This window comes from Triticum urartu, chromosome 5A, assembly GCF_056163025.1.
Source record: "Triticum urartu cultivar PI428250 chromosome 5A, HENAU_Tu73, whole genome shotgun sequence".
Classification (NCBI taxonomy): Eukaryota; Viridiplantae; Streptophyta; class Magnoliopsida; order Poales; family Poaceae; genus Triticum; species Triticum urartu.
In genome coordinates, this window is record NC_141877.1 from 261820709 (window position 1) to 261835586 (window position 14878).

The following is a 14878-nucleotide window of genomic DNA, read 5'->3' on the forward strand; positions in this document are numbered from 1 at the left end:
GGAAACAAAAGGAATCACTCAAATCAACGAGATGTGCTAGATCCATGAACACAAAGAGGGATACATGATTCAAATCCAACAAAGAGGGATACAAATGGTAGCAAACTCTTCTCCTAGAAGGAGGTCTTGAATCCACTAGGGGATCTTCCCACAAGAGGGTCTTGAATCCACTTGGGGGATCTTCTCCTAGGAGGCCTCAGTCTCCAAACGGAGTAGTATCAAGTGGATGAGCAATGCTCTATCTGTAGTATGAGCTAAACCAATGCTAACCCTAGAAAGAGGGAGGATGAGGAGTATATATAGTCTAGAGGGACGAATGGGGTACATGGGCCTCGGCCCTAGTCATTGTGTGCACACAGGTGTCGGACGTCCGACGGGTTCCAGACGTCCGGAGGCTCGCAAGGGTCCGGTCGTATGGAGGGCACCGGTCGTCCGGTGATTCTGCGCTGGTCAGGCACCATCAGATGTTCGGAGGGCTCGGTCGTCCGGGGCTCGGTCGTCCAGAGGGCTCGCACTTCTGTTAATTTTCGTTCTGTTGGGTGGCACCGGATGTCCGGAGGGGCTCGATCGTCTGGGCGCTGGGGGTTGTCGGACGTCTGGCTGTTGTAGGACTCGCTGGCTAGGGCTTGGGCTGGTTGGTTGGTGCTCCAGTCATCGGACGTCCGATGTGGTTCGGTTGTCCGGAGGCTGTAGACGTCTGGCAGCTTCTTCTCTTGGTCCTCGTACTTGGTGTCCTCGCCATCTTGGTCATTGGGTGTAGTTGCTCCGTGGCTATCCTCTAGGTACCTGATCACACATAGGGTTTCCGCTTGAGGTAGTAGCCATGCTTCATATGAAGAAAGGGTAAGTTCGGAGAGGAACGAGTACACCTTAGTTTCAATAGCCCTCGCTCGATTTCTAGTCATTGGTTCACATGGTGTTGTAGGAGATGTAGGTAGATCCATGGGGATGACCGTAGGATGCTCCGCATCATCCCCCTCCCCCCCCCCCCGGGGAAAGGTCTGACCTTGGGTCGAAAGCCTCATCGCCATGGTAGGGAGAGAGATCCTTGACATTGAAGACATCGCTCATATTGTACTTGTTGCACGGTAGGTCGATCTTGTATGCATTGTTGTTGTAGCATGCTAGCACCTTGAAGGGTCCGTCGGCTCGAGGTAGAAGTTTGTACTTGCGTTTGTTGGGGAAGCGGGACTTGCAACGGTGTATCCACACAAGATCTCCAATGTTGAATATCATGGGTTGCTTGTTGATGTTGATCTTGGTCGCGAGGCGTTGTACATGGCGCTCGATGGTGTGCCTTTTATCTTCATGCACCTTCTTGAGATATCTCCCTCATGCGCCCGCGTCCATGTTGATGCGCTCTTGTGGTGGTAGAGGTAGGATGTCCAATGGGGACAACGGGTTGAATCCGTAGACGACCTCGAAGGGTGACTTGCCGGTAGTCGAATGTCTTGCGCGACTTTAGGCGTACTCGGCGATGAGTAAGCACTCCTCCCACTCCTTGATGTTCTTATTGATCAACACGTGGAGGAGAGTAGATATCGTCCGGTTCGTGACCTCCGTTTGCCGTCAGTTTGTGGATGGTATGCCGAAGAGAACAAGAGCTTAATTTCGAGCTTGGCACATAGGGTCTTCCAAAAGTAACTTAGGAACTTGATGTCGCGGTCCGAGACAATCGACTTTGGCACTCCATGTAGACGCAAGATTTCTCTACAAAAGAGATTGGCAACATGTGAAGCATCGTCTATCTTATTGCATGGAATAAAATGTGCCATCTTAGAGAAACGGTCCACGACAACAAACAATGAATCTTTGCCATTTCGAGTTCTAGGTAAACCAGGCACATAGTCCATACTAATATCTTCCCATGGGTGATACAGAATAGGAAGTGGCATATAAAGAGCATGGGATTGAGCTTTAGACTTAGCTTTGCGACATGTAGAGCATCGGTTTGTGAAGCGTGAGACGTCACGGAACATCTTGGGTCAAAAGTAGTTCTTAGAGAGCGTGGCAAATGTCTTGTCGCGTCCAAAATGACCCATAAGTCCTCCATCAGCCTCTTGCAAAAGTAACAAACGAAGAGAAGACTCGGGGATGCATAGTTTGTTAACTCTCATAAGATAATCATCCTTGATGTAAAAGCGTTCCCAAGATGTATGCGTCAAACATTTGGCATATGGAAAAGCAAAAGTAGGATCATGCACATACAAGCCTTTTATGTGCTCAAAGCCAATGACATGCAATTCAAGTTTAGTTACAAGCATGCATTTGCAGGATAAAGCATCCGCCACAACATTTTCCATACCTTTGATGTACTTGATAACATAAGGATAGGATTCAATAAACTCACTCCATTTGGCATGTCGCTTATTCAGTTTAGTTTGACCCTTGAGGTATTTAAGCATTTCATGGTCCATATGGATGACAAATTCATGAGGGCGAAGATAATGTTCCCACACATGCAAGACTCTCACTAAAGCATATAGCTCTTTGTCGTAAATGGGGTAGATAAGTTATGGGGCAGTTAAGTCGCTCATGAAGGTTTCTCACTAAAGTAAGCTATGGGGAACTTCTCTTGCATTAACACACCTCCTATATCGTTGCCACTAGCATCGCAATGAACTTCAAAGGTTTTGCTAAAATTGGGCAAGGCAAGCAAAGGAGCATGTGTAAGCAAATTCTTAAGCTCATGAAATGCGGTATCTTCGGATGGTCCCCAAACAAATGGTGCGTTCTTTTTACTCAAGGCATGCAAAGGAGATGCAATAGTGCTAAAGTCCTTAACGAATCTACGATAGAAACCGGCTAAGCCAAGGAAACTACACACTTGTTGCAAGTTGGTTGGTTGTGGACAAGGTTTAATAGCACCAATTTTAGCTTCATCTACATGAACACCCTTAGAAGACACAACGAAACCCAAGAAAATAAGCTTATCAACACCAAAAAGGCATTTGTCCATATTAGCATAAAGGCGCTCTTTTCTTAGAGTGTGCAAAATGGTTCTAAGATGGGTGACATGAACTTCTAGAGACATGCTAAACACGAGGATGTCGTCAAAGTAGACCACAACAAATACGCCAATGTAAGGGTGAAGGACATAATGCATCACACGCATAAAAGTGCCGGGTGCTTCGGATAAACCCATAGGCATGACCAACCATTCATACAAGCCAAATTTGGTTTTGAAAGCGGTCTTACATTCATCACCTCTTGGATGCGAATTTGGTAATAGCCACTCTTAAGATCAATCTTAGAGAAAATGGTGGCTCCGCTAAGATCATCTAGCATATCATCAAGGCGTGGAATGGGATAGCGATAACGAACGGTGATAGCATTAATGGGATGGCAATCGGAACACATGCAAAAACTACCATCTTTCTTAGGCACAAGAATAACCGAAATGGCACAAGGACTTAAGCTTTCACGTACATGCCCATTGTCAATGAGTTGTTGCACTTATCGTTGTATTTCCTTGGTTTCTTTGGGGTTGATGCGGTAGGGTGCCTTGTTCGGTAAAGGTACACCAAGGATGAGGTCGATTTGGTGTTCGATGCCGCGAAGAGGAGGTAGTCCCGGAGGTAGCTCATCGGGAAAAATTTCCTTGAATTCCTGCAATAGAGAAGACAACACTAAAGGTAGATTGTGAGAGGTGTTAGTCCTTGCCACTTCATCTTTGCACAATAGGACATAGTGCACAACACCTGATGGGTTCTCACACACTTCTCTCATCTCACTTTTGGTAGCAAATAGCACTAACTTTTTTCTTGTCTCTCATCGTGGTGGCACTCATTTGGGGCTTGTGGCTCTCACTCCCTTTTTGGTGGCTCACTCTCTCACTATTCTCTCCACGGTGGGTGGTTGCTTGCTTGTCGGTGATACGTCCATTTTGCATCATGTTTACCTACTATTATTTATAATGTTTTTATTTATAATAATGCTTTTTGGAGTAATTCTAATGCCTTTTCTATCATAATATGCAAGGTTCACACAAGGAGGGAGAATATCGGCAGCTGGAAATTTGGACCTGAAAAGGCTACGTCAGGCTACCTATTCTGCACAACTCCAAATGAGCTGAAACTTTATAGAGATTTTTTATGGAATATATAAGAAATAATGGAGCAAATAAGTACCATAGGGGGCCCACCAGGTGGGCACAACCCACCTAGGCGCGCCGGGAAGCCCAGGCGCGCCCTGGTGGGTTGTGCCCTCCTCGGCCCACCTCCAGTGCCCCTCTTCTGGCATATAAGTCATTTTGACATAGAAAAAAAAATAAGGAGAGGACTTTCGGGATGAAGTGCCGCCGTCTTGAGGCGGAACTTGGGAAGGAGCACTATTGCCCTCCGGCGCAGCGATTCCGCTGTGGGAACTTCCCTCCTGGAGGGGGAAATCATCGTCATCATCATCACCAAGAACTCTCCCATCTTGGGGAGGGCAATCTCCATCAACATCTTCAACAACACCATCTCCTCTCAAACCCTAGTTCATCTCGTGTGTCCAATATTTGTACCGGAACTATAGATTGGTACTTGTGGGTGACTGATACGTCTCCAAAGTATCTATAATTTATGAAGTATTCATGTTGTTATATTATCATTATTGAATGTTTTACAATCATTTTATAGCAACTTTATATCATTTTTTGGGACTAACCTATTGACCCAGTGCCCAGTGCCAGTTGCTGTTTTTTGCTTGTTTTTTACATCGCAGGAAATCAATATCAAACGGAGTCCAAACACCGCAAAACTTTTTGAGGAATTTTTATGGACCAGAACACTTCCAATGGGCCAGAGCAGCACCTGGGGGGTGCCCTGAGGGGGGCACAACCCACCAGGATGCGCCTGGGGGCCCAGGTGCGTTGTGCCCACCTCGGTGGCCTCCCGCACCCCCTCTTTATCCTATAAATTCCCAAATATTCCAAAAAAAAACTCGGGGTAACCCTAGATCAGAAGTTCCGCCGCCGCAAGGCTCTGTAGCTACAAGAAACCAATCTAGACGTCACTCCAGTGCCCTACCGGATGGGGGAATCATCATCGGTGGCCATCTTCATCATCCCAGCGGCCACCATGATGAGGAGGGAGTAGTCCACCCTCAGGGCTGAGGGTTTGTACCAGTAGCTATGTGTTTAATCTCTCTCTCTCTCTCTCTCTCGTGTTCTTGAGATGTCACGATCTTGATGTATCGCGAGCTTTGTTAATATAGTCGGATCATATGGTGTTTTCCCCTCTCTATCTTGTTGTGATGAATTGAGTTTTTCCCTTTGAGATTTCATTGTTATCGGATTGAATACTTTTATGGATTTGAGAGCACTTGATATATGTCTTGCATATGAATACCTGTGGTGACAATGGGGTATCATATCGTTTCACTTGATATGTGTTTTGGCATTCAACTCGTGGATTCCCGCGGTGACATAGGGGCAATCTATGCATAGGGGTTGATGCACGTTCTCGTCTTTTGTTTCTCCGGTAGAAATCTTGGGGCACTCTTTGAGGTTCTTTGTGTTGGATTGGGTATTATGAATCTGAAATTATTTTGTGTCATTTTAGTACGAACTCTTGGATAGATCGATTGGAAAGAATAGCTTCGAGGTGGTTTCGTACCCTACAAACGATTTCTTCTTATGTTCTCCGCTAGATAGGAACTTCAGAGTGATTCTTCGTTGCACATTGAGGGATGGTTATATGATCCAATTATATTAGCATTGTTGAGAGATTGCACTAGCAAAAGTATGGACCCTAGGCCTCATTTTCAAGCATTGCAATACCGTTTTTGTGCCTGTTTACTATCTGCTACCTTGCTGTTTTTATTCATTCATATTATAAAAATATATTTCTACCATCCATATTACACTTTTATCACCATCTATTCGCCGAACTAGTGCACCTATACAATTTGCCATTGTATTGGGTGTGTTGGGGACACAAGAGATTTATTGTATTTGATTGCAGGGTTGTTTGAGAGAGACCATCTTCATCCTACACCTCCCACAGATTGATAAACCTAAGGTCATCCACTTGAGGGAAAATTGCTATTGTCCTACAAAACTCTACGCTTGAAGGCCCAACACGTGTCTACAAGAATAAAGTTGTGCAGTAGACACCAAGCTCTTTTATGGTGCCGTTGCCGGGGAGGCTAGGTAAGCGGCACTCACATCCCGTCAACGAAGCTCTTTTCTGGCGCCGTTGCCGGGGAGGTGAGTGCATGAAGGTATATCCTTAGATCTTGCAATTGAATCTTTTAGTTTCTTGTTTTATCACTAGTTTGGTTTATAAAAGAAAACTACAAAAAAATGGAATTGAGGTCGCATCATATTATTCATCTTTATAATGTATTTCATGAAAATGGTGGAAAGGAAAATTGTGTTCAATTCATAGAAGAAGAATTATATACAATGTTTGACAAAAACTCTTTCAATGATGAGTATGATTGCAATGTTGTTGGTATGAACTCTTTGAATATCCATGATGCTAATGATATGCAAAGCCATAAGCGTGGGGATGCTATATTTGATGAAGATGATATTTTTAGTCCCCCAAGATTTGATGTGAATTTTTTTATAATGATTGCATGCCTCCTATTTATGATGATTATAGTGATGAAAGTGCATTTGGAGAGGTCATGACTTTATTTAGTGATGAATCGACCATTTTGGATGAGGCTTCAATTGACTATGATAACAAAGTTGCTATCTATGATGATTATGGTGATGACATGTATTCTATAAAGAATAATGATAAGCATGAAGTTTGTCATCATGATTTAATTTTCACTCTCATGATAGTTATTTTGTTGAGTTTGCTCCCACTACTATTGATGAGAAGAAATTTGCTTATGTGGAGAGTAATAAGTTTTCTATGCTTTTGTGTCATGAAAGGAATGCTTTATGTGATGGTTATATTGTTGAATTTCTTCATGATGCTACTGAAAATTATTATGAGAGAGGAACATATGCTTTTACATATTGCAAAAATATCAAGTTTTCCCTCTATGTGTTGAAAATCTTGAAGTTATGCTCGTTTTGCCTTCCTATGCTAGTTGATTCTTTCTCCCATAAATTATTAGCTCAAAAAATCCCTATTCATAGGAAGTGGGTTAGACTTAAATGTGCTTGACATGTGTTTCATGATGCTCTCATTATGTTTCAATTCTTTACTTGTATGTGAGCATCATTAAAATCACCATGCCTAGCTAAAAGGCATTAAAGAAAAGCGCCTGTTGGGAGACAACCCAACGTTTACCCCTACTATTTTTATGTGTTAACATGATTAAGCTACTGTATTAATCATGTTTTATAGCCTTTGTTTCAATAAAGTGCCAAGTACAACCTTTGGGATAGTGTGGATGATAGTTGACTTGATTCTGTGCAAAAACAGAAACTTTTGCTTCCAAAAACAGAATTGATCTAATCTGCTGGAATGTGGTAAATTATTTAATTTTTTAAAGATGATTGACATAAAAATTTCCCATGTTTTCCTAATTTTTCAGAATTTTTTGAGTAGCAGAAGTATGGTAGTTTTCCAGATCATTACAGGCTGTTCTGTTTTTGACAGATTCTATTTTCAATGCATAGTTTGCTTGTTTTCTAGTTTCTATGGCTTATATTGCTCAATATAAATTGTGGAAATGATAAGTTACAGTAGGCATTGTGTGAAAACAATTATGAATCTTCTCTTTGACAGTACCAAAGTGAAATGGTTTGCTCTTTATCATACTAACCTATCTCACGAAGTTCCGTTAAGTTTTGTGTGATTGAAGTTTTCAAGTTTTGGGCGAGACATCGATATGAGGAGAATAAGGAGTGACAAAACCCTAATCTTGGGGATTCCCAAGGCACCCCAAGTTAATATTCAAGGAAGATCCAAGCAACTAAGCTTGGGAATGCCCCGGAAGGCATCCGCTCTTTCGTCTCCAACATTATCGGTAACCTCACTTGGAGCAACATTTTTATTCGTCACATGATATGAGTTTTGCTTGGAGCGTCATTTTATTTTGTTAGGATTTTCTTTCTGTTATTTATAATAATGTTTTGCATCTTTCATTTCAATAAAATTATCAACGATAGCCTTTACCATGCTTATTTTGCAAATATACATGTTGCTGTTTCAAAACAGAAAGTTTATCGCTGTTGCAAAAAATCCCTAGAAAAGTCAGAATCTGTTAAAATGTTGAAACTTTTTGCAAAATAATCTCTGATAATTTTTCTACAGTGTGGTAGATTTTTATAATATTTGGAGTTAAAGAAGTATTGATACTCTTGCATTCTTTACAGACTGTATTGTTTTGGCAGATTGCTGTTATGTTTGCTTGTTTAATGATTCTATTTGAGGATAGGAGTATTAAATATGCAGAGGCATTTAGTATGCAGTATTGAATAAATTTTTAGTTATTTGCTATAGTAGAGAATGATAAGGTTTTTGCATTGGTTTATACTAACTTTTCTCACGAGTTCTTGTTGAGGTTTGTGTGGATGAAGTTTTTAAGACTTAGGGAAACCGTGATATAAAAGGAATTAAGGAGACACATAAGCTCAAGCTTGGGGATGCCCTAGGCATCCCAAGATAATATTTCAAGAAGCCTCAAGCATCTAAGCTTGGGGATGCCCCGGTAGGCATCCCATCTTTCTTCATTAACAATTATCGGTTAATATCGGTTGAGCCTAAGTTTTTGCTTCTTCACATGAGTTGTGCTATCCTTGAAATGTCATTTTATTTTCATTTTTGCTTGTTGTTTTCATAAAATACTTAGATCTGAAAGCTTTTAAATAAGAGAGATTCCTCAAATAGCTACCCATTTACATAAGTACTCGCTTGATCTTCACTTATATATTTTTGGAGTAGCTTGTCATTTACTCTTGTGCTTCACTTATATCCTATGAGTAAATTGTTGAATGAATTAAATATCATGAAGTTGAAATTATTGTTGGGGAACGTAGTAATTTCAAAAATTTCCTGCGCACACGCAAGATCATGGCGATGCATAGCAACGAGAGGGGAGAGTGTTGTCCACGTACCCTCGTAGACCGAAAGCGGAAGCGTTAGCACAACGCGGTTGATGTAGTCGTATGTCTTCACGATCCGACCGATCAAGTACCGAACGCACGGCACCTCCGAGTTCTGCACACGTTCAACTCAATGACGTCCCTCGAACTCTGATCCAGCCGAGTGTTGAGGGAGAGTTTCGTCAGCATGATGGCGTGGTGACGATGATGATGTCCTACCGACGCAGGGCTTCGCCTAAGCACCGCTATGATATGATCGAGGTGGATTATGGTGGAGGGGGGCACCGCACATGGCTAAGAGATCAAGAGATCAATTGTTGTGTGTTTGGGGTGCCCCCTGCCCCCGTATATAAAGGAGTGGAGGAGGGGGAGGGCCGGCCCTCTCTATGGCGTGCCCTAGGGGAGTCCTACTCCCACCGGGAGTAGGATTCCCCTTTTCCTAGTAGAATTAGGAGCCCTTCCATGTAGTAGGAGTACGAGGGAAGGAAAGGGAAGGGAAAAGGAGAAGGAAGGAAGGGGGTGTTGGAAATATGCCCTAGAGGCAATAATAAAAATGGTTATTATTATATTTCTTTGTTCATGATAATTGTCTATTGTTCATGCTATAATTGTGTTATCCGGAAATCGTAATACATGTGTGAATACATAGACCACAACACGTCCCTAGTGAGCCTCTAGTTGACTAGCTCGTTGATCAAAAGATAGTCATGGTTTCCTGACTATGGACATTGGATGTCATTGATAACGGGATCACATCATTAGGAGAATGATGTGATGGACAAGACCCAATCCTAAGCATAGCTCAAAGATCGTGTAGTTCGTTTGCTATAGCTTTTCCGAATGTCAAGTATCATTTCCTTAGACCATGAGATTGTGCAACACCCGGATACCATAGGAGTGCTTTGGGTGTGCCAAAAGTCACAACATAACTGGGTGACTATAAAGGTACACTACAGGTATCTCCGAAAGTGTCTGTTGGGTTGGTACGAATCGAGACTGGGATTTGTCACTCCGTATGACGGAGAGGTATCTCTGGGCCCACTCGGTAATGCATCATCATAATGAGCTCAATGTGACCAAGTGGTTGATCATGGGATCATGCATTACGGTACGAGGAAAGTGACTTGCCGGTAACGAGATTGAACGAGGTATTGGGATACCGACGATCGAGTCTCGGGCAAGTAACGTACCGATTGACAAAGGGAATTGTATACGGGATTGATTGAATCCTCGACATCGTGGTTCATCCGATGAGATCATCGAGGAGCATGTGGGAGCCAACATGGGTATCCAGATCCCGTTGTTGGTTATTGACCAGAGAGTCGTCTCGATCATGTCTGCGTGTCTCCTGAACCCGTAGGGTCTACACACTTAAGGTTCGATGACGCTAGGGTTGTTGAGATATTAGTATACGGTAACCCGAAAGTTGTTCGGAGTCCCGTATGAGATCCCGGACATAACGAGGATTTCCGAAATGGTCCGGAGGTGAAGATTTATATATAGGAAGTCAAATTTCGGCCATCGGGAAGGTTTCGGGGGTAATCGGTATTGTACCGGGACCACCGGATGGGTCCCGGGGGTCCACCGAGTGGGTCCACCTATCCCGGAGGGCCCCATGGGCTAAAGTGGGAGGGGAACCAGCCCCTAGTGGTCTGGTGCGCCCCCCATGGGCCTCCCCCTGCGCCTAGGGTTCAATCTCCTAGGGCCGGCGCCCCCTAGGGGTCCTATATATAGTGGGGGAGGGAGGGCAGCCGCACCCTAGCCCCTGGCGCCTCCCTCTCCCTCCCGCGACACTCCTCCCTCTCCTTGAGCTTGGTGAAGCCCTGCCGAGATCACCGTTGCTTCCACCACCACGCCGTCGTGCTGCTGGATCTTCATCAACCTCTCCTCCCCCCTTGCCGGATCAAGTTGGAGGAGACGTCTTCCCAACCGTACGTGTGTTGAATGCGGAGGTGCCGTCCGTTCGGCGCTAGGTCATTGGTGATTTGGATCACGACGAGTACGACTCCATCAACCCCGTTCTCTTGAACGCTTCCGCGCGCGATCTACAAGGGTATGTAGATGCACTCCTCTCTCCCTCATTGCTAGATGACTCCATAGATTGATCTTGGTGATGCGTAGAAAATTTTAAAAATTCTGCTACGTTCCCCAACAGTGGCATCATGAGCTAGGTCTATGCGTAGTTTCTATGCACGAGTAGAACACAAAGCAGTTGTGGGCGTGGATATTGTCAATTTGCTTGCCGTTACTAGTCTTATCTTGATTCGGCGGCATCATGGGATGAAGCGGCCCAGACCGACCTTACACGTACGCTTACGTGAGACTGGTTCCACCAATTGACATGCACTAGTTGCATAAGGTGGCTAGCGGGTGTCTGTCTCTCCCACTTTAGTCGGATCGGATTCAATGAAAAGGGTCCTTATGAAGGGTAAATAGATTGGCATATCACGTTGTGGTTTTGGCGTAGGTAAGAAACGTTCTTGCTAGAAACCTATAGCAGCCACGTAAAAACTTGCAACAACAATTAGAGAACGTCTAACTTGTTTTTGCAGCATGTGCCGTGTGATGTGATATGACCAAAAGGATGTGATGAATGATATATGTGATGTATGAGATTGATCATGTTCTTGTAATAGGAATCACGACTTGCATGTCGATGAGTATGACAACCGGCAGCAGCCATAGGAGTTGTCTTAATTTATTTATGACCTGCGTGTCAACATAAACGTCATGTAATTACTTTACTTTATTGCTAAAGCGTTAGCCATAGTAGTAGAAGTAATGGATGACGAGAAAACTTCAAGAAGACACGATGATGGAGATCATGATGATGGAGGTCATGGTGTCATGCCGGTGACAACGATGATCATGAAGCCCCGAAGATGGAGATCAAAAGGAGCAAATGAAATTGGCCATATCATGTCACTATTTGATTGCATGTGATGTTTATCATGTTTTGCATCTTATTTGCTTAGAACGACGGTAGCTTAAATAAGATGATCCCTCGTAATAATTTCAAGAAAGTGTTCCCCCTAACTGTGCACCATTGCGAAGGTTCGTTGTTTCGAAGCACCACGTGATGATCGGGTGTGATAGATTCTAACGTTCGAATACAACGGGTGTAAGCCAGATTTACACACGCAATACACTTAGGTTGACTTGACGAGCCTAGCATGTACAGACATGGCCTCGGAACACGGAAGACCGAAAGGTCGAGCATGAGTCGTATAGAAGATACGATCAACATGAAGATGTTCACCGATGTTGACTAGTCCGTCTCACGTGATGATCGGACACGACCTAGTTGACTCGGATCATGTTTCACTTAGATGACTAGAGGGATGTCTATCTGAGTGGGAGTTCATTGAATAGTTTGATTAGATGAACTTAATTATCATGAACTTAGTCTAAAATCTTTACACTATGTCTTGTAGATCAAATGGCCCACGCTAATGTTGCCCTCAACTTCAACGCGTTCCTAGAGAAAACCAAGCTGAAAGATGATGGCAGCAACTATACGGACTGGGTCCGGAACCTGAGGATCATCCTCATAGCTGCCAAGAAAGATTATGTCCTAGAAGCACCGCTAGGTGACGCACCCATCCCAGAGAACCAAGACGTTATGAACGCTTGGCAGTCATGTGCTGATGATCACTCCCTCGTTCAGTGCGGCATGCTTTACAGCTTAGAACCGGGGCTCCAAAAGCGTTTTGAGCGACACGGAGCATATGAGATGTTCGAAGAGCTGAAAATGGTTTTCCAAGCTCATGCCCGGGTCGAGAGATATGAAGTCTCCGACAAGTTCTTCAGTTGTAAAGTGGAGGAAAATAGTTCTGTCAGTGAGCACATACTCAAAATGTCTGGGTTGCATAACCGCTTGACTCAGCTGGGAGTTAATCTCCCGGATGACGCGGTCATTGACAGAATCCTTCAGTCACTTCCACCGAGCTACAAGAGCTTTGTGATGAAATTCAATATGCAGGGGATGGAAAAGACCATTCCTGAGGTATATTCAATGCTGAAATCAGCAGAGGTAGAAGTCAAAAAGGAACATCAAGTGTTGATGGTGAATAAAACCACTAAGTTCAAGAAAGGCAAGGGTAAGAAGAACTTCAAGAAGGACGGCAAGGGAGTTGCCGCGCCCAGTAAGCAAGCTGCCGGGAAGAAGCCAAAGAATGGACCCAAGCCCGAGACTGAGTGCTTTTATTGCAAGGGAAGTGGTCACTGGAAGCGGAACTGCCCCAAATACTTAGCGGACAAGAAGGCCGGCAAAACTAAAGGTATATGTGATATACATGTAATTGATGTGTACCTTACTAGTACTCGTAGTAGCTCCTGGGTATTTGATACCGGTGCGGTTGCTCACATTTGTAACTCAAAGCAGGAGCTGTGGAATAAGCGGAAACTGGCGAAGGACGAGGTGACGATGCGCGTCGGGAATGGTTCCAAGGTCGATGTGATCGCCGTCGGCACGCTGCCTCTACATTTACCTACGGGATTAGTTTTAAACCTCAATAATTGTTATTTAGTGCCAGCTTTGAGCATGAACATTGTATCAGGATCTCGTTTAATTCGAGATGGCTACTCATTTAAATCCGAGAATAATGGTTGTTCTATTTATATGAGAGATATGTTTTATGGTCATGCTCCGCTGGTGAATGGTTTATTCTTAATGAATCTCGAGCGTAATGTTACACATATTCATAGTGTGAATACCAAAAGATGTAAGGTTGATAATGATAGTCCCACATACTTGTGGCACTGCCGCCTTGGTCACATAGGTGTCAAACGCATGAAGAAGCTCCATGCAGATGGACTTTTGGAGTCTCTTGATTACGAATCATTTGACACGTGCGAACCATGCCTCATGGGTAAAATGACCAAGACTCCGTTCTCAGGAACAATGGAGCGAGCAACCAACTTATTGGAAATCATACATACTGATGCGTGCGGTCCAATGAGTGTTGAGGCTCGCGGTGGCTATCGTTATGTTCTCACCCTCATTGATGACTTGAGTAGATATGGGTATGTCTACTTAATGAAACACAAGTCTGAGACCTTTGAAAAGTTCAAGGAATTTCAGAGTGAGGTTGAGAATCAACGTGACAGGAAAATCAAGTTCCTACGATCAGATCATGGGGGAGAATACTTGAGTCACGAATTTGGCACACACTTAAGGAAATGTGGAATAGTTTCACAACTCACGCCGCCTGGAACACCTCAGCGTAATGGTGTGTCCGAACGTCATAATCGCACTCTATTGGATATGGTGTGATCTATGATGTCTCTTACCGATTTACCGCTATCATTTTGGGGCTATGCTTTAGAGACTGCCACATTCACTTTAAATAGGGCTCCGTCGAAATCCATTGAGACGACACCGTATGAATTATGGTTTGGGAAGAAACCTAAGCTATCGTTTCTAAAAGTTTGGGGATGCGATGCTTATGTCAAGAAACTTCAACCTGAAAAGCTCGAACCCAAGTCGGAAAAATGCGTCTTCATAGGATACCCTAAAGAAACTATTGGGTATACTTTCTACCTCAGATCCGAAGGCAAGATCTTTGTTGCCAAGAATGGATCCTTTCTAGAGAAAGAGTTTCTCTTGAAAGAAATAAGTGGGAGGAAAGTAGAACTCGATGACGTATTACCTCTTGAACCGGTAAGTGGAGCAGCTCAAGAAATTGTTCCTGAGGTGCCTGCACCGACTAGAGAGGAAGTTAATGATGATGATCATGAAACTTCAGATCAAGTTGCTACTAAACTTCGTAGGTCCACAAGGACACGTTCCGCACGAGAGTGGTACGGCAACCCTGTCCTGGAAATCATGTTGTTAGACAACAGTGAACCTTCGAACTATGAAGAAGCGATGGCGGGCCC